This window comes from Asterias rubens, chromosome 5, assembly GCF_902459465.1.
Source record: "Asterias rubens chromosome 5, eAstRub1.3, whole genome shotgun sequence".
Taxonomy (NCBI): Eukaryota; Metazoa; Echinodermata; class Asteroidea; order Forcipulatida; family Asteriidae; genus Asterias; species Asterias rubens.
In genome coordinates this window covers 20,734,304-20,754,112 of record NC_047066.1, presented here as the reverse complement: position 1 = coordinate 20,754,112, position 19,809 = coordinate 20,734,304, and the positions used below count along the sequence as shown (strand labels likewise).

At 38.4% G+C, this 19,809-nt stretch overlaps 1 long non-coding RNA gene across 2 annotated transcripts; it reads left to right on the top strand.

Annotated features, from left to right (window-relative positions):
* The first annotated feature begins 1,571 nt into the window (after positions 1–1,571).
* LOC117290022 lies at positions 1,572–17,855 on the top strand. 2 transcript variants are annotated; one of them, XR_004519025.1, is made up of 6 exons: positions 1,572–1,691; positions 5,082–5,169; positions 6,495–6,597; positions 8,528–8,608; positions 13,989–14,096; positions 16,049–17,855. It is a non-coding gene; the product is annotated as an uncharacterized LOC117290022 (long non-coding RNA). The 2 variants fall into 2 exon arrangements; XR_004519024.1 differs by lacking the exons at positions 13,989–14,096; positions 16,049–17,855 and having other exon boundaries at positions 8,528–9,623.
* The last annotated feature ends 1,954 nt before the right edge of the window (positions 17,856–19,809 follow it).

The window sequence follows — 19,809 nt, the reverse complement described above, 5'->3', positions numbered from 1 at the left end:
TTAATGCCAGTCTTTGTTTTGCATAATTTGAATGATACCGTATTGATAAACTGTTTTACAAATCGACCCGTGGCGTTGATGAAATCTTAAACTGTGCGCACAGCAGTGTAGTACACGCGCACAGTATGCTGCAAAGGGACTCGTCGTGTGTAATTTTCAAAACTCTGAAATAAATATAACGGAGCTTTATAAAATTATGATAAAAACAGTAATGCTACATGAATGCTTTGTTTAGGTAATGACAGTCATTGATTGGCTTTGTTTGAATAAAAACGTATTGATAAACCGTTTTACAAACCGACCCGTGGCGTTGATGAAATCGTTAACTGTACGCACAGCAGCGATGTACACATGCAAACTATGCTGCAAAGGGACTCGTAGTGTGTAATTTTCAGAAATCTGAAATAAATATAACGGAGCTTTATAAAATTATGATAAAATCAGTAATGCTACATGAATGCTTTGTTTAGGTAATGACAGTCTTTGATTGGCTTCGTTCGAATGATAACGTATTGATAAACCGTTTTACAAATCGACCCGTGGCGTTGATGAAATCTTAAACTGTGCGCACAGCAGTGTAGTACACGCGCACAGTGTGCTGCAAAGAGACTCGTGGTGTGTAATTTTCAGAAATCTGAAATCAATATAACGGAGCTTTATAAAATTATGATAAAATCAGTAATGCTACATGAATGCTTTGTTTAGGTAATGACAGTCTTTGATTGGCTTCGTTTGAATGATAACGTGTTGATAATCTGTTTTACAAATCGACCCGTGGCGTTGATGAAATCTTAAACTGTGCGCACAGCGGTGTTGTATACACACGCAAAGTATGCTGCAAAGGGACTCGTCGTGTGTAATTTTCAAAAATCTGAAATAAATATAGCGGAGCTTTTTAGAATTATGCTAAAATCAGTAATGCTACATGAATGCTTTGTTTAGGTAATGCCAGTCTTTGATTGGTCTAGTTTGAATAATACCGTATTGATAAACCGTTTTACAAATCGACCCGTGGCGTTGATGAAATCGTAAACTGTGCACACAGCGGTGTACGTTGTTTACACACGCACAGTAGCCTTTGCTGCAAACGGACTCGCGTGCTCTTTAATTTTCAATAATCTAAAATAAATACAATGGAGCTTTATCAAATTATGATAAAATGAAATCTTAAACTGTACGCACGGCACAGTGACTTGTCACAGTATATGAAGCAATTTTAGGGGGACTCTCGGTCTTAAATATTTAAAAATCTGAAATAAATACCAGACAGCTTCATAAAAATATAATAAAATCAGCAGAACTAGATGAATCTCTTGTGTACTGAAAGGGAATAGACCAGTCTTTGATTGGCCTTTAACTTGAATGATAACGTACGTTCGTGTTGAGAAGTTTTGCAACGTGGAGAGTGATACGTATGTACCCCTGCAGTGGGTCCGATCGACTCGCAACAAGACAAATTCTGGACGGACTTGGTCAAGTCTAAAAGCGTTCTTACCAGTGTGGTTATTTCGGATCCTTTTCACGTGTAACGATCGACTCCTGGCGTTTGGAAACTAACATCTACCCATGCAAGATGTCTGCTCTATTTCGTGATGTGTCAACCAAGTTTACACGTGAAAAATGACGATTTGATGCACAAATGGAGTCCCAACTGTGAGATGGATGCTTCTCTTGGCCGTGTGAAATACCAGGTAAAGTAAAGTAAGGCTGGGAATCAGGATTTTGATAATAAAGTGTGTCAAAATTTGCCTGGGAAATTTGACAGCTCCCCCTGAGCTGGGTGTCCAAATTGTTCACTTGTAATACTTGCATTGCGTTTTAAACATGTCTTGTTAGTAATTTGAGATAATTTAGGGCGGATAAATTGGTGGCGAGGTGCGGAAAACTAAATCGGAGGCCGTAAGTTCGAATCCTACTAAAGTCAGTTTTCTTTGTTCAACCCCAAATATCATAAATATAAAAGTCAACCTGTCTGGCAGGTACATGTAAGGATAAGTTGAGTTAAATTAAGGGAAATAAAGTAGCAGTTAGGTACACTCTGTCTTTGTGGAGTATTCCGACGGTCAGCCTGGTGCACTGCACTCAAGTTCTGGTGTCGTCAGAGTGTGGGTTCAAGTCCAGCTGGGCCCAATTTCATAAAGCCGTTAAGCAGAACATAATTATGAACAACTTTGCCTTCGTTTCGTCAGTGCAACCATCTCTGTCCTTACTCTATGGTGCAACAAATCCCATTTCCTCTGTGTGTGTGTGTGCAGCTTGGACATTTGACCTTGTGTACAAAGCACACACATTCTTTGTGAAACAGGTCAATGGACTGGACCATTTCACACAATGGGGGGGGGGGTAACTTATGTACACAGTCTTAGTACACAATACAAGATGTTGGAGTTAAACAGTTCAACTAAATGAAGTTTTATTTTATAAGTACATGTTCTCATGTTTTCTTCAGCACATTAACAAAGGTATGAATACAATAACAACCACTTATTCAATCGTGTGATATACAAATATTACAGGAATGGTTACAGGAATGGTTGAAAATAAACTGTTCATGCTTGGTATTGCTGACTCTTCCTCCAAACTCCAGTTTAGTTGAGACATGAATGATGATAAATAGTAAACGTTGAAAAAAATATAGTGGTACAAGTAACAACAATACTTTGCATGAATGAGATGTCATGTAATGGCATATGTGACAAAAAATAGCACACGAATTGATCAACTTGTTTTATTTTGGCATTTTAAAACAGTTGAAATGATTTCAAAAAAATACTGTATGATCCAGTAACATTAACCGACAAACATGAATGAAGCACAAAAAGTTAGCTGCTTGTAAAATAATCACTGGTTCATCTAATGTATCTTAGCCAATTTGAGAAATGGTTCCCGAGTTCAAGCCGTTGTCTCCAAAAGTCTGGTACACTTTCTAATCAAAATTACGACTGAGTCACATGAACACAATTACAAATGACTAAATAGTATAATCGAAAACAAAATAATACATGTACAAAGTACATGTATATAAGGTAATCTGGTAAGTTGTTGTTCCTTTTCTTTAAAAAATTTCCTCAATGGTGTTTTGAGTGTTATGAACTGATGCATAAGACATTGAGGATCAAGCTCGTGTCCTTAAAAATTGTGTCAACAAGGTGGTAAAAATGGGGCAATTCTGTTGACTAGCTGTCGAAATTGTACGTGTTGGACCAGATTGCCGTTTGCGGTTTGTATTAATAATAATAATAATAATGAGAACTTATAAACCGCACAAATCCATCAAAGTGCTCATGGCGCTAAATACAAAGAATAATATTTACATGTACAATAACCAAAATTGAAACGTAAGCCTAAGCTAAGAAGAAATCCAGAACATGTTGAAGAGAAATACAATACAAATGCAATATCAAAGAAAACATCGAAGGGTAGAAATCAAACCATTTTCTCAAATACTTGGTTGAAAAGATGTGTCTTAAGGTTTTTCTTAAATTGTGTTAAAGAAACAGATGATTTTACTAGTGCTGGCAATTTGTTCCAAAGGCGTGGGGCAGCATGTGAGAAAGATCGGTCTCCCCATGAATGATTGGATATGGGCTCAATAAGGAGACTAGAATTGTAAGACCGGAGTTTGCGAGGAGGATTGTATGGTTTGAGTAGATCATCAATATATGCAGGGGCATTGTTGGTGAGTGATTTATACACAAAAAGCAGAAGTTTATACTTAACTCTACTGCTTACGGGTAACCAGTGTAATTCTTTCAAAATCGGAGTTATATGACAGGACTTTTTATTTAAGGTGATAACACGAGCAGCATAGTTCTGAATACGCTGAAGTCGTTCAATTTGAGTATTAGGAAGACCATATAGAAGTGAGTTACACATGTCAAGTCTGGAAACGACGACGGAGTGGACTATTTGCTCAGTTGCTTTTTGTGTTAAATATTTTCTCACTTTGCCTATATTACGAATGTGAAATGTTGTAGAACGTGCAATACTAGAAATATATGTGAATTAAGTGTCATGGAAGAGTCGAAGATCACACCAAGATTACGAGCTTTGGTAACAGCGGTAACTTTAGAGAGTTATTGGCGTGAACCAAGTATCATAAATTCAGTCTTGTTATCATTAAATTTAAGGATATTGTCTTGCATCCAAACACGAATTTCACCAACACACGTTTCAATACGACTGATGCTCTCATGAGCAAAATGTTTGGATGGTTTAAAAGAGAAATACAACTGAGTGTCATCAGCATAAACATGATAGTTCAGTTTGTGTTTCAGGATGATGCTATGAACTGGGTAGGTGTACACCGTGAACCACAGCGGTCCAAGAACCGACCCCTGAGGGACTGAAAAATCATGAACAACTGGGTCCGATGTGGAATTGCCAATGCGTACATGTTGTGGTCTGTTTTGCAAATAGGATTGGCACCATTTAAGGGCATTGCCCTGTAAACCAATAATATCACGTAGTCTCTTGAGCAGAATAGTGTGATCCACGGTGTCAAAAGCCGCACTTAAATCAAGCAGAATCAGGGCATGTAGCTGTTTTTGGAACAAGCACTAAGATCTATATTTTTTTTGTAAGAGTAATATTTAATACTCAACTGGTTTGAAAGAGGGTATTTATCAGTTAAATTTAAAATGTTGTGAGGTGCTAAATTTAAAAACACAAGACCACCGGACTTGGCCCTATTATTATTATTATTATTTTTATTTTTTTGTTTTGTTATGCAAGTCACCAGACACACAAGGCCTGAAGGCAACTTCAAGGTGTGGGCTACAATTATTTTTTTCCAGAGGCCATTGCCACCTACATGTACTCCTAGGGCTGAAACGGTCCATACGGATGTATAGGCTTGGGTATCATCGGTCCGAAGCCTGGCCGGTAGAGCAGAACGCACTACCTCCCCAATTTTACGTAGCAATTGTCATGACCTATGCTAAAATCACTGGCTCCTGGCCTGTGGTACAGTGTTACATTTGAGACTGCAAAGGCATACATGTACCCTCCCTTCAAATTATTTTATCCCTGCAGCAATGTATGTCTATTAATAATTTTTGAATGCATTCTCTTTTGTGCAGGACTTTTGATGGCAATCTCTAAGAAGTTGAAGATTCAAGGTAACCCATGAAGCTCCTATCCAGGAATACACCTCTTCCTTAATCACAGGTAAGTCTCTCTTTATAAGGAGTGTCGTCCAAAGTTAACAACATCACAAGGCTACTTCAAGATGAGGGCTATACAGTTAACTGATTTGGGATGTCGACCCAAAGTAACTGTCACCAGTGGCACGTTACCACCTATGGGGTTTATACAGGGTTTGCTTCTCCCATTGACAGTCTCATCCATGGGTATCCACTAAGAGCCCCCTAGCTGATGTAGGAGAATGCACTACCTTCCAAACTTTTTATGAAGCAATTATGGTGAGCTCAACGGCACAAGTGTACTGACAGGGATTCAAACCCACACTAAGGGTTGTTCTCGTAGGCATACATGCAATCAAATAAACCACTAAAGCGTTCTGCTGGGCCATGACATTGTGTCAAACTATGGAAACATTCATGAATAAATACAGAAATTAGCACTTTAGAAGCATTCCGTGGGTTAAGTTCAAAATGCTAATGGACAATTCCAACAGACCAGTCCATGTACGCTCGCTCGCTCAAATTGTTGCCTAATTCAATGAGAATAATGTTTTTACCAGGCCCGGAATTTCATCTTCTGAGTGGGCAAGGCCATTTTCATTTTTCAAAGGGCACGACTGAATCGTACAAGTCTATGTGGCACTTTTGAAGGGGCACTATAAGACCAAGAAATGGGGCAGTGGAGGAAGGACGGAGGCCATGACCTTTGTGGCCACACAATAATTCAAGACATGTCTTACCATTTGAACTGTTGAGATGCTCTCCATTAGCAGGCATATTCTTAATACTTCAGTCTGATTTCTGTTTTTTTGGCACTCACATAAATCAGCAAAACTGTAAATAAATGGCCTGAAAAGTCTGTTGGAGCCAGAAGTAGTCCGCCCTTATGAAATTTTCCTACTTTTTCCAAGGGTCAACTATTGTGCCTGTATTAGGTATCCCCACCGCACTCAGTGTTTAGTAAAGTACTCAGCTATAGTTACTTTATAAGGTGAAGACGATCATTTTATTTCGTTTCATGTATGTATATTATTCTGGCTTTGAAGCCAATGCGAGGCCTTCAGAAAAGCAAACTTATTAACTGTACCAGCCAAGAGTCCAATATAAAGACAAGGAAGGAAGTTTAAGTTTTGTTTTAGATGTGGGAGGAAAACTCAAAAATAATGATTCCAGGAAAAACACACACAATGAGGTAGGGACTGAAAACCCAATCCATGCAGCACCCCCCCCCCCCCCTGGCATGATTGGAACCGGGGTTCTAAAGTCTAAGGCGAGGAAAGATACCAATTTGTAAACCCCACCAGCCGTAACTAACAAGCGTATTTTTGTTTTTTGTTTTTTTCACTTCAGGTTTTCATTCTCCGCCTCGGGGCCCTTTAGATGCCATCAGCTACAAAGGACTACAATAACATTCTCTGGATCCATGCATCAAGAAAATCATCTCAGTATTGAGGTTAGCACATTTCAGGTTTTGTTTAAAGGGCGGGTATACCTTCGGTTATTTACCCAAAAATGAATGACCAAAAAACGCAGGAAGCACTGCAGGTGCTGATAGTGCATAACATTTTGAGAAGCAATTCTCTTGTTGTTTTTTAGAGAAAGAGATTCAAAAACATTTCAATGTTAGAAATGTTTCTGCATGAAACATTTCTCAGATTTTGTCTCCCAATTAAGACATTCCTGTGTGGACATAGCTGCTCCTGATTTTCGGCTACCACATTATGAAATGTTTAAGTTGGTACCAGTCGACATGAAAGTATAAGTGCATATATCACATCCTCATGACGACCTCACTCCCCAACCCACTCATCCCCCCATATTCACTAAACCAGTGTAAAACACTACAGGCTATTTAAATTGTTCAGGTAGAAGGCCAACTGGCTAGTAAAAATAACTGACTGGCTAAAACAAAAAACTAGTTGATAAAGACGTTATGCACATGACCTCAATGTAGGGTGCACTCTGCTGGAGGTCAAAAGAAGGTGGCTCATTGGCCGATCCAGGGGTGCGTTTTGGCAAACGTAACCAATAACTGTTCGGTTGAACTTGCCATCAGTTAACCACCCCTATGCCCAGCCCGTATAAAGATGTGCCCTAAGATGGTGGCATGATCTTATCAACAATGCATAATTACGTCTATTGATAATGATAGTAACAGAAACTTAAAAAAATTATGCTAAAAAGGCGGGTCTGTCAGGGGACAAGTCAAATGAAAAAAGTTTGCATAAACCTTGACGAGCTGTGTTTAGCTACGCTCTCCAAATCCCTGAATCCTCTTTGTTTTTCTAACCAACTTCTTGCCCATCCACATGCAAGAGCAAATCAACTTTTCATCATGACCACATGACATTTGACAGGGTTTCCCCTTTAGTTTTTTCAGTGAGTTGCTGGTTGTACCAGTTAGCATAATTCCACTGGTCCACAACCTTTTTTCATTGGTCCATACCTTAAATGTTTCCTTTCAAAATTTGTCAATAAGGGGACAAGGGGAGACTTGTGGGATGCTGGCAGCAGCAGACATACTGGTCTTTCTTTGCCGCTCTGAGTGTGCACCCACATGCTCAGTATTGCGTACTTAAGTCTTAGCACGAGTACGTACTACTGGCAAGAACTGTGAAAAAGGACCGTCCAAAAGTCTCCCATTAGACAATCAATTGTCACTACGGCAGTAGCAAGCAATAAACCAACAGGGCCAAATTTAATTAAGCTGTCAAGCAGAAAAAACTGCTTAGCAAATTCCTTTGCTAGGAATGGGACACCAGATGCAACAATAATATTTTGGGGAATTTGGCTGGTTTCTATTAAGCAAATTTGTCTGTGCTAAGCAAGTTTGTATGCTTACAAGCTTTATTAAATTGGGCCCTGGTAGACTAAGTGAGCAGAATTCTGACTGGTCATCAGGTTCTTTTGGGCCAGTGAGTTGACCAATTAAAGGCAACGGACACATTTACGTGTCAACGAAATTTTACGTGCATAAAATAACAAATCTGTGGAAGTTTATGCTCAATTGCTCATTGAAGTTGCAAAAAACATGATAAAAGGAAAAACAGTGGTGCACAAATTTGTGTGATTTCAAACACCTAAGAAAGACTTCAGACCTGAAGTATTTCTCAGATTAAAATATTTCAGTGAGAAATTACCTCTTTCTCAAAAACTACGTTACTTCAGAGATGCATGTTCAAAGGAAGTCGTTTCTCACAATGTTTTATACTATCAACAGCTCCCCAATGCTCGTTACCAAGTTTTGTTTTGTGCTAATAAATAGTTTGAATAATTGCCAAACGCGTCCAGTAGGGCCTTAATTTATTGAGAATGCTGATTTATAATTTCATTATAAGACAATAAACATTGAAATGTTTCTTCGTTGTTTTCCTCTGCTGCAGGCTGCTCATCAGGCACCAACCAAGAGTTATAAAACTCTAGAATCTAACCCTTGATCTTGACATCCCATCCCAGAGGAAGATGTAAGCCCCTCTCAGATTGTCTTCCATCATCATGAATTATTCATAGTTAAGGTCAAAGGTTATCATTACTAATTTAAATATTGGGACAATCAGTTTTTCAGAAACAAAACTGGTTTTTGGTTTATTGCAGGACAGAGCATTTTATTTATATATGAAGTTGTCACAGAGAAAACATAATATAAAAGTTAGTACTAGGGCTTCCATTTGAAAGGGTTTATCATTAAACGATTGTTTACAAGTAATATGAAAATAAGAGTAGAACTTTTAAGTACTATACCGTTTAAAACTGGCAAAACCAACTTAGATGGAAATATTTCCAAAGTAATCTTAACAGTAGCTTTCTTAAAGGGAAAGTATACCTTTGATTTGTGGAACCGAATGATTGTTTTACCCCTATATAAATTTGGAAAAAAAACCCAATAAAACTGACCTCTGAAAATTTCTCTTAAAAAGGTGTTCGCCAAAATTATGTCCGTGCAGGAAGATTAATCTGTACTTGGAATACACCATCTAAGAGACATTACCGTCAGTAATGCTTCTCAGAATCAACTTTTTGGGGGGATAAGAGTTGACAAAATTTGTCTATGGCCACATTAATTCAAAGTGAGATGTTAAAATGCTTTATGAAATCGCAAGCTGCTGTACTGCTAACCAAGTAAGTTTGTAGTGGCATTCATCGTCAGAGTTGAGTATTAAATGTATATACCTTCCATTTAAGAACCTGTGTCAACTAAATATAAATATAACAAACAATGCTGTGTCCTGCATTAAGAAAATGAAACCACTGGTAGAAAAAGGGGCAAACAATCACAAAAAGGGGGAGATACATAATTTGGGTCAAAGGGTAAAAACTAAGAAAATTGCAAAGTCAAATTTACTGCAGTTAAGTTCAATGGGGGGGGGGGGGGGGGGGCTGCAGGGAATCTATAAACATGGATTCTCTATTTTGAATAAAAATAGTAATGGTAACATTTGAGCTTATTTAAAGACACTGGACACGTTTGGTAATTGTTAAAGTATTTAAAATTGGTGTTTCCCAACAAATGCATAAAAGAACAAATCTGAGAAAAGTTTGGCTCAATTGGTCTTCGAAGTTGCAAACAAACAATGAAAGAACAGCATCCTTTGTTACACACACATGTGTGTGCTTTTGGATGCCTGAGAAAGGCTTCAGGCCCGAAGACTTTTTCAGATTAAAATAGTTTACTTAGAATTTACCTTTTTAAAGATGGTAAATTTGCATAACGGATAAAGATAATTCATTTTGGTTTATTTTTGGGTGAAAACCAAAATGAGAAAATACCTCTTTCTCAAAAACTACGTTACTTCGTAGGAGCCATTTCTCACAAAATTTTACACTTTCAATAGTTCTCTGTTGCTCATTACCAAGTACGTATTTATGCTTAACATGTATTTCGAGTAATTACCAATCATGTCCAGTGCCTTTAAATTGTTAATCTTAGAAACAAGTTCTGTAAAATTATTGAAACGTTTTACATTATTTAAACATGTAATTTCCTTAAGTATGTTGAGAAGTTAAAATAAAATAATTTGAAAGAGTACATATCTTGTCCATTAAGATTTCATTCAAATCAAATGTGTCAAATATCTTATTTAAGTTGCTCAGAGAGAAAACTGCAAAGAGAAATTATTTATTTCATCACATCTTGAGAGCAATTGCCTCTTTAAAACCAAAAGTGTTTGAAACGCAACGCAAAATAAATACTCTAAAATTGCATGAAAGCATTTGCTTAGTTTAAAATCCAAAAATTTAAAAATTCAAATTCAATTGCAAAAACATTTAATTTTGCCAAAAGAGGGCAGCATATTATTCGCACATGCGCAAAGCAATTTAACACCACTTAAAAAAAATCGCATGCCAAAGCATATGCATAGCTTACAACAAAAAAATAGCAAATTTATTTAAATGCAATAAGTAAAAAAAAAATTCCCAATAGAGGGCAGTATTTTGTACGCACTCGCAAAACTGCTTAAAACACCACTCAAAAAATCGCATGATATCCATAGTTTACAATTAAAAAATGGCAAGTTTAAATGTTATTGCAAAAAAAACTCGCCGATAGAGGGCAGCATTTTATACGCGTGCGCAAAGCTGCTTTGATGTAACACACCACTCCAAAAGTCGCATGATGAAGCGTCTGCTTTGCCTTAAAAAAGTGGCAAAGTTATATATAATTGCAAAAAATAATATTAAACCATTTACTGATAGAGGGCAGCATTTTGTACGCATGCGCGAAATCGTTTACAATCTAAAATGACACTTTAAAAAATCACATGATAAAGCAGCAGCATAGCTTAGAACAAAAATGCAAATTTGAATGTTATTGCAAAAGCATTAAAATTTACCGATAGAGGGCAGCATTTTATACGCATGCGCAAAATTGTTTACAATCTAAAACAACACTTAAAAAGCCGCATGATAAAGCAGCAGCACAGCTTAGAGTAAAAAAGTTGCGAAGTTGAATGTTATTGCAAAAACATTTAAAATTTACCGATTGAGGGCAGCATTTTATACGCATGCGAAAATTGCTTTTAATGTAACACACCACTCCAAAAGTCGCAAGATAAAGTGTCTACAAAGCTAACAATGAAAATCGGTAATTTTATATATAATTACAAAAACATTAAAAATTTACTGATAGAGGGAAGCATTTTGTGCGCATTCGCAAAACTGCTTTAAATATTAACAGCACTTTAAAAAATCGCATGATATAGCGCATGCATAGCTTAAAATTGCCAATTTTAAATGGAACTGCATTTTTCATGTAAATTCACTAATAGAGGGCGGCATTTTAATCGCAATCGTATAGTCGCATGAGATGTACAAAAACGCTCAAAAACATCAAATTTAACATAATAGCAAAAAAACAACAATATATTCCATTGCTCCAAACACGTTATATAAATTCCCCTTTTTTTACATCATTCAAATCTTAAAACCCAATCACTACAAACCCCCACCCTAGTATGACATCCAGGGTGCGTACAATTTTTACTAAAAATAAATAAATCCATCACTTTCAACAGACTCCCAACCTAATGCCTTCCAGGACCCCATCTCCAAATGCCTACCAGATTTCCCTCCATTCATGTTCTCAAAATCTCAGTAGCTAACCCAATGGCTACCAGGACCCTATCACTAATTGTCAACTCCGAGCCTTCCCCCTTCTCAATCCAAACTCCTTACTAGCCCCTAAACCACACACATAGCTTAAAATAAAATATCGGCAAATTTAAATGCAGCTAAATCATTCCAAATTTATTTGTACCAAAACAAGTCAGCATTTCATTCCTACGATTCCATGAAATAAAAACACAGCTAAAAAAATCCGCCTTTTAAACATAGTTAAATTTCAACCCCCTTAGCCCTAGTAACTTCCAGATCGCCAGCCAGCACCCCAACAGCCCTTACCCTAAACAGCTCATCAGCCAGCCTTCATCAGGACCCTCAGTCAATCTATCCTAGTGACCAGTCCTTACCCACCAAGACCCTAACCCCATATACCCTGGTCCTTCAGCAGCCCAACCCCAGTGACTGCCATCCAGCCCTCCACCAGCAACCCAACCCAAGTGACTGCCATATAGCTCTCCAGTCCCCTCAGCAGCCCAGCTCTAGTGACTGCCTTTTAGCCCTCCATCCCCTCAGCCTCGAAAAATCTGAGCCAGCAAGGCCCTTGGTCAACCCTCAGATCAGCTAGAAATCCAAGGCTCGAGCAAGGCAAAACTTTTTGGTGAGAAATTTGTGAAAAATTTTCTAAGTCCAAATGCGGCAAATTCATCACTCCAAAAACCGTTAGATTTTCATAACAGCTTGTAGCACAGCGGTGAAGGCCAGAGACTACAGAGCGGAAGGTCCCCGGTTCAAGCCCTACCCATTTTTACTAGAATTTAAAAAAATTCTTTATTTTAATGGTAAAAAGGTCCCGGAGAGGATTTGAACCCACCCGGCTCACAGCCCCAGGATTCTGGGGGCTGTGAGCTAGCCCGCTGCGCTACGGCGGCTCTTGAAAAAAATCGCTCGGAACTAATATTTAAACCTTAGAATGGGTGGGTCAACAAAAAAAAGAAAAAAAAAGGGGGGGAAAAAAGATAGACATAGGAACTTTGACCTCAGATGTAAATGAAGCAAATAAGTAAAACAAATTCTGTAAATTTCATGCAGTGTTTATTTTCAACGTTATACAAAATAACACACTTTAAACTGACTTAAAATATACATCGTTACGGGAATGGTAGTATAACATTTAAAAGCACTAATTAACAAATACATGTGTTTTTATACAAACAAAACTTTTAATTCCATGTACTTCTTGTAAATTAAAGGTTTAAACTAAAAATGTATACCAAACAAACTGATCAGTTCAAAAAGCTTCAAGATTTTAATTCAGGTAGAACCATAGTATGGCAGTACTGTACCTTTGCCATAGAGTTATATAAGAACTAGAGGGCGCACTGGTGATGCTTCTTGCACAAACGCGACGGGACCGCAAGGAGAACCGCGCGCCATTCTGTACGCGCGTTGAGTATGAAGTACGCGTTGGAGTTTGTGTTTATTTAACGCTGATGCGATGCTGTTTTGTCATCTTACAAAATTGCCGCACAAACACACGCTGTGCGATGCATGTTTTGTCAACTTAGAAAATGGCCGCCTGCGCGCATGCGGGGTTGCGTATATAGGGCAGTGCGCCCTCTAGTTCTTATATATAATTCTATGACCTTTGCCAATTTACAAACAAAATGAAACTTAAATAGAATAATCACTAATCTCTCAGTCTAACAGTTCATCAGGTGCGGTTTGCGGTACCACCATGTGTAAATTGCTTTTGAGTAGCGTTGGTTAATAAAAGAAAAGGTATTTACTGAGTTGTAACGAACTTTCTCTCATTAGTTTGAAGAAAATTAAACTGGGTTGCCAAAATTTTAAACACAGTTTGTGTAAGTTTCAGTTGGTTTTCAACTTCAAAAACCCATATAATGTTTATGCTCTCTTTAGCAAAAAAAATCAGATTGAACAAACAGTGCCCTCTATTGCCAGACAATATGTAACCAACCACTTTTTATTACACATCGTATCAAATCCAGTTTGAGAAACAAAATTCATGTAGTTAAATGAACAATCATGTAAACACTTTATTTTGTAAAAGTAATATCAATATCATACATGCATAAATACAAACACACTTATTTTAGGCAATTTTGTTTAAACTTTAACCGTATGCGTTTAGCGGAAGAATAATATTTACGGAGATGTTACCAGTACTTTGCAAATTCAGCAACTGGTTTGTATACCAAAGCAATGACTAGAATATCGGGGTGAACAAAATTGATGAGAGTGACATTTTGCTCTTTTTTATTACAGCATGGTGTTCATCACAAGAGAGTTACCATTTTGGAGGGGAGAGGTTACCAGCACTTCACCCTAAACCAGCAAATTCAGGAACTGGTGTAGAGATAGGTCTTTAAAAAGGTAGAACATGAACTTGCTCATTATTTGTTAGCTGTGCTCCTTTGTTGTTCAGAGAGCAACTTATTTATTTATTACTTAAAGTATACTAAATGTGGGACACCATTTTGGAGGGGAGAGGTTACCAGCACTTCACCCTCAACCAGCAAATTCAGCAACTGGTATATAGAAAGGTCTTTAAAAAGGTAGAACATGAACTTGCTCATTATTTGTTAGCCATGCTCTTTTGTTGTTCAGAGAGCAACTTATTTATTGTTACTTAAGAGTATGATAAATGTGGGACACCATTTTGGAGGGGAGAGGTTACCAGCACTTCACCCTCAACCAGCAAATTCAGCAACTGGTATATAGATAGGTCTTTAAAAAGTTAGAACATGAACTTGCTCATTATTTATTAGCTGTGCTCCTTTGTTGTTCAGAGAGCAACTTATTTATTGTTACTTAAGAGTATGATAAATGTGGGACACCATTTTGGAGGGGAGAGGTTACCAGCACTTCACCCTCAACCAGCAAATTCAGCAACTGGTATATAGATAGGTCTTTAAAAAGTTAGAACATGAACTTGCTCATTATTTGTTAGCCATGCTCTTTTGTTGTTCTGAGAGCAACTTATTTATTGTTACTTAAGAGTATGATAAATGTGGGACACCATTTTGGAGGGGAGAGGTTACCAGCACTTCACCCTCAACCAGCAAATTCAGCAACTGGTATATAGATAGGTCTTTAAAAAGTTAGAACATGAACTTGCTCATTATTTGTTAGCCATGCTCTTTTGTTGTTCTGAGAGCAACTTATTTATTGTTACTTAAGAGTATGATAAATGTGGGACACCATTTTGGAGGGGAGAGGTTACCAGCACTTCACCCTCAACCAGCAAATTCAGCAACTGGTATATAGAAAGGTCTTTAAAAAGGTAGAACATGAACTTGCTCATTATTTATTAGCTGTGCTCCTTTGTTGTTCAGAGAGCAACTTATTTATTGTTTTACTTTAGAGTATGCTAAATGTGGGACACCATTATGGAGGGGAGAGGTTACCAGCACTTCACCCTCAACCAGCAAATTCAGCAACTGGTATATAGATAGGTCTTTAAAAAGTTAGAACATGAACTTGCTCATTATTTGTTAGCCATGCTCTTTTGTTGTTCTGAGAGCAACTTATTTATTGTTACTTAAGAGTATGATAAATGTGGGACACCATTTTGGAGGGGAGAGGTTACCAGCACTTCACCCTCAACCAGCAAATTCAGCAACTGGTATATAGATAGGTCTTTAAAAAGTTAGAACATGAACTTGCTCATTATTTGTTAGCCATGCTCTTTTGTTGTTCTGAGAGCAACTTATTTATTGTTACTTAAGAGTATGATAAATGTGGGACACCATTTTGGAGGGGAGAGGTTACCAGCACTTCACCCTCAACCAGCAAATTCAGCAACTGGTATATAGAAAGGTCTTTAAAAAGGTAGAACATGAACTTGCTCATTATTTATTAGCTGTGCTCCTTTGTTGTTCAGAGAGCAACTTATTTATTGTTTTACTTTAGAGTATGCTAAATGTGGGACACCATTATGGAGGGGAGAGGTTACCAGCACTTCACCCTCAACCAGCAAATTCAGCAACTGGTGGTTTTAGAAATATTGAAGAAATGATTTTAAAGTTCAATATAAGCATCATTATTATAGAGACGATTACTCAGGGAACAGGTTACCCCCATCCTTAAACAGTAAACTCAGCAACTGTTAATTTTAAACAAAAATCCCAAGGATATGCAATTAAACTTTATGTCAGTATGAATAATGCAGTAGAGCATCTTATTTCAATGGGATTATGTTACAAACACTCACTCTTAATTGGCCAAATCACAACTTGTTTTAACTTTACAGCAGTTTATGAAATCTACATACAATCAAAGGCAAGCAAAATGGAAGATTTTAATTTGTTGATTTTTTATTTCAGATCATTTTCAAATTAGGGAGGGGAGAGGTTACCAGCACTTCACCCTCAACCAGCAAATTCAGCAACTGGTGTAGGTAGGTCAATAACTTTGTAAACTTGATTAAAGCTGAAAATGACGAACATGCATAATGAAGAGTCTTTTTTGTTGAACCATTGTTCAATGCTCATAGATGCACTTGTTTATTAAAAAGCTGTGTATAACTTGTGCAGGCCACCTTTAAAACTTGTTAACATCATTCATAACTATAACGTTTATAATAATTTACATCAGCTTTTAATTCATGGGTGTCATTTGGACATTGAGGGGAGAGGTTACCAGCACATCACCCTCAGCCAAGATCCTCAGCATCTGGCTTGATCTACAGTTTGAAATCAAACTTTTGGGTTTTACAATCTCTACAAAAGAAAAGTTCCCCCAAATAAAACATGTATAGGGCATTCATGTCCTTTAATGATTCAGTTAATTTATGTTTAAGAGGGGAGAGGTTACCAGCACACGATCTTTAGCATCTGGCTTGACCTAGAGTTTATATCAAACTCTGGGTTATACTGGCAAAGATTTTTACAAAAAGTATCCCAGAGAATAGAACACAGATAAACATTCCCTTAAAATGTATCACATTTCAAGTTTAAGAGGGGAGAGGTTGCCAGCACTTCACCCTCAGCCAAGATCCTCAGCATCTGGCTGCGCCTTGAGTTTGAAATCAAACTCTGGGCTTCTACAATGATTTGTACCAAAAATCGTTGCCCAAAGAATGTTAGGATAAATATTACCATTCATTCCCTTTCACCATTTCAAAATTTATGTTTCAGAGGGGAGAGGTTTCCAGCACTTCACCCTCAGCCAAGATCCTCAGCATCTGGCTTGGCCTAGAGTTGTATACAAACCTCTTGGTTTTCACATTAGAAAAAAAACAAAACATTTGTCCAAAGACGATTATAAGACAAAGACAAATATCCCCTTAAATGTTTCTCAATTGAAGTTTGAGAGGGGAGAGGTTACCAGCACATCACCCTCAGCCAAGATCCTCAGCATCTGGCTTAGACTAAATAATATCAAACCCTGGGTACATGCAAGTATTTAAAACAAAAAATGTTTCCCAAAAGAATAAATCAAAGATGAACATTCCCTTAGGCCCTAAATGTTTCAAATTTCAAGTTTAAGAGGGGAGAGGTTGCCAGCACATCACCCTCAGCCAAGATCCTCAGCATCTGGCTTATAACATTGAGTGTTTATACACCCAGTAACAGTTTCAAACACTGGTACACATTATGTACATAATTCAACCAAAATAACACCATCTACAAAAGAACACCTTTCATAAGCTACTTTTTATGTTTCTGATTTAAGAACTTGCAGAGCAGGGGCACAACTCCTAGCATTTTAACTTTTAACTACCCTCATACTATATACATGTAGTAAGGTTTGTCGTAACACCATGTAACGATAACCTCTAAATGAGTTGGGGTGGTTCTGAAAAGAGCCGTTGCTTTCAACTCGATGTTTCGATCAGTGTGCTCTCAACATCTTTTGGAGAAAGCTGAACTCTGGTGCTGCATGCTGCTGAGTACTGATGATGCGGATTACCGTGGTGTTGCACAAAGGCGGGAAATTGAGCTCGGTGATGCATGGGACAACTGGATCCTACCCAGGATCCTGGGAGTTGTGTGTGTGGAGTGTGTACTCACTGATGAACTGTGTCAGTAGGAACCTGCACAGGGGTCAGTGAGGGTGTGGGGCCTAGGGGGACTGAGGGTATAGACGACCCAAATCAGCCTAAATGGTGGGTAACAGGAGGAGACTAAAGGGAGGGGGGGTACCTAGGGAGTGACCGTGGATTTAGGAGATCCATTGGTCGGGAGTAGGGGTTGAGGTGTCACTGATGTGGAAGCTGACGTCTTGAAGTACGAAGCCTAGTATAGAGGACTGAGGGTATAGACGACCCAAAGCAGTCTAAATGTTAGGTGACAGGAGGAGACTAAAGGGAGGGAGGGGTACCTAGGGAGTGACCGTGGATATAGGAGATCCATTGGTCGGGAGAAGGGGTAGAGATGTCACTGATGTGGAAGCTGACGCCTTGAAGTACAAAGCCTAGGGGACTGAGGGTATAGACGACCCAAAGCAGTCTAAATAATGGGTGACAGGAGGAGACTAAAGGGAGGGGGGTACCTAATAAGGAGTGACCGTGGATATAGGAGATCCATTGGTCGGGAGAAGGGGTGGAGATGTCACTGATGTTGAAGCTGAAGTCTTGAAGTACGACTAAGGGGACTTAGGGTATAGACGACCCAAAGCAGTCTAAATAATGGGTGACAGGAGGAGACTAAAGGGAGGGGGGTACCTAGGGAGTGACCGTGGATATAGGAGATCCATTGGTCGGGAGAAGGGGTAGAGATGTCACTGATGTGGAAGCTGACGCCTTGAAGTACAAAGCCTAGGGGACTGAGGGTATAGACGACCCAAAGCAGTCTAAATAATGGGTGACAGGAGGAGACTAAAGGGAGGGGGTACCTAATAAGGAGTGACCGTGGATATAGGAGATCCATTGGTCGGGAGAAGGGGTGGAGATGTCACTGATGTTGAAGCTGAAGTCTTGAAGTACGACTTAGGGGACTTAGGGTATAGACGACCCAAAGCAGTCTAAATAATGGGTGACAGGAGGAGACTAAAGGGAGGGGGGTACCTAATAAGGAGTGACCGTGGATATAGGAGATCCATTGGTCGGGAGAAGGGGTAGAGATGTCACTGATATGAAAGCTTACGCCTTGAGGTAAGGTGTCGTGTTTGTGGATCTCGATGGCGACTCTGATACAACTGGGGTGCCATGCCTTGATAGGAGTGTTGATTTCTGCTGCTTCCCAGTCACCTTGGTGGTCTGTAATGTGTGAGTGTTTGAGGATGGCTGATTTCTCGAAGCCTCCCCTCCGTCCATGTGCTCGGTGTTCTTAAATAAACCCCCATATACATCATTTACGATGTGTTCATCCAGTGTAAGATGTAGCTCTCCTCATGTAGACGCCATTCATTTCTATTTCATGCAGTTATGGTACATGTTGATCATAAACCCTGATGTCATTTCTCCTCTGTCTACCTCTTTTCCTGATCCTTGGTTGCCAATCCATTGATGTTGTTGTCCATCTTTTGACATTTTTGGGGGGCAGTGTGTCCAGCCCAACTCCATTTAGCTTGTTTTATGGTCATTATGTACTTATACCCTCATATACTGAAACAATTGTGAGCTAAAGTATAAACTTTATGTATAAATTTAAACTACACTACATAGAAACTGTAGAATATGTACAAGTATAGAGTTCATTTCTGTAAGTTCTCACTTTCAGTTCTTGTACTTGATTGCAGCTGTCGGTCTTGCAGCTATCGGTCAGTCTCGCGATGCCTCGATTGAATGAAACGACATGTCCAACGAATCAACCACAGCTCGTCTGCTCAGAACTATAAGGTCATTAGTGCAAATTGTATGGGTTTGATAACGTACCCCTCTATATTTTGGAGCTTCTGGTTAATAGAGTTAATTGATCAAATTAGTCTTGAAAGTCTTTTTTTTGCTAAAAGAAACATCCATTTTCTAAGTAAAATATTTATTTGTTGATTTTGATTCATTTCTTTCAAAGTGTTGATTTTTTTTTATCATTACCAGTATGAAATTGCAGTTAAGTGGCCTTATAGCACTGAGCTGATGAGTTGATTAAGGTTGTATAGGTTTAACCATTATCATTAGTTGCGATTGTCCGAAAGAAGTTGG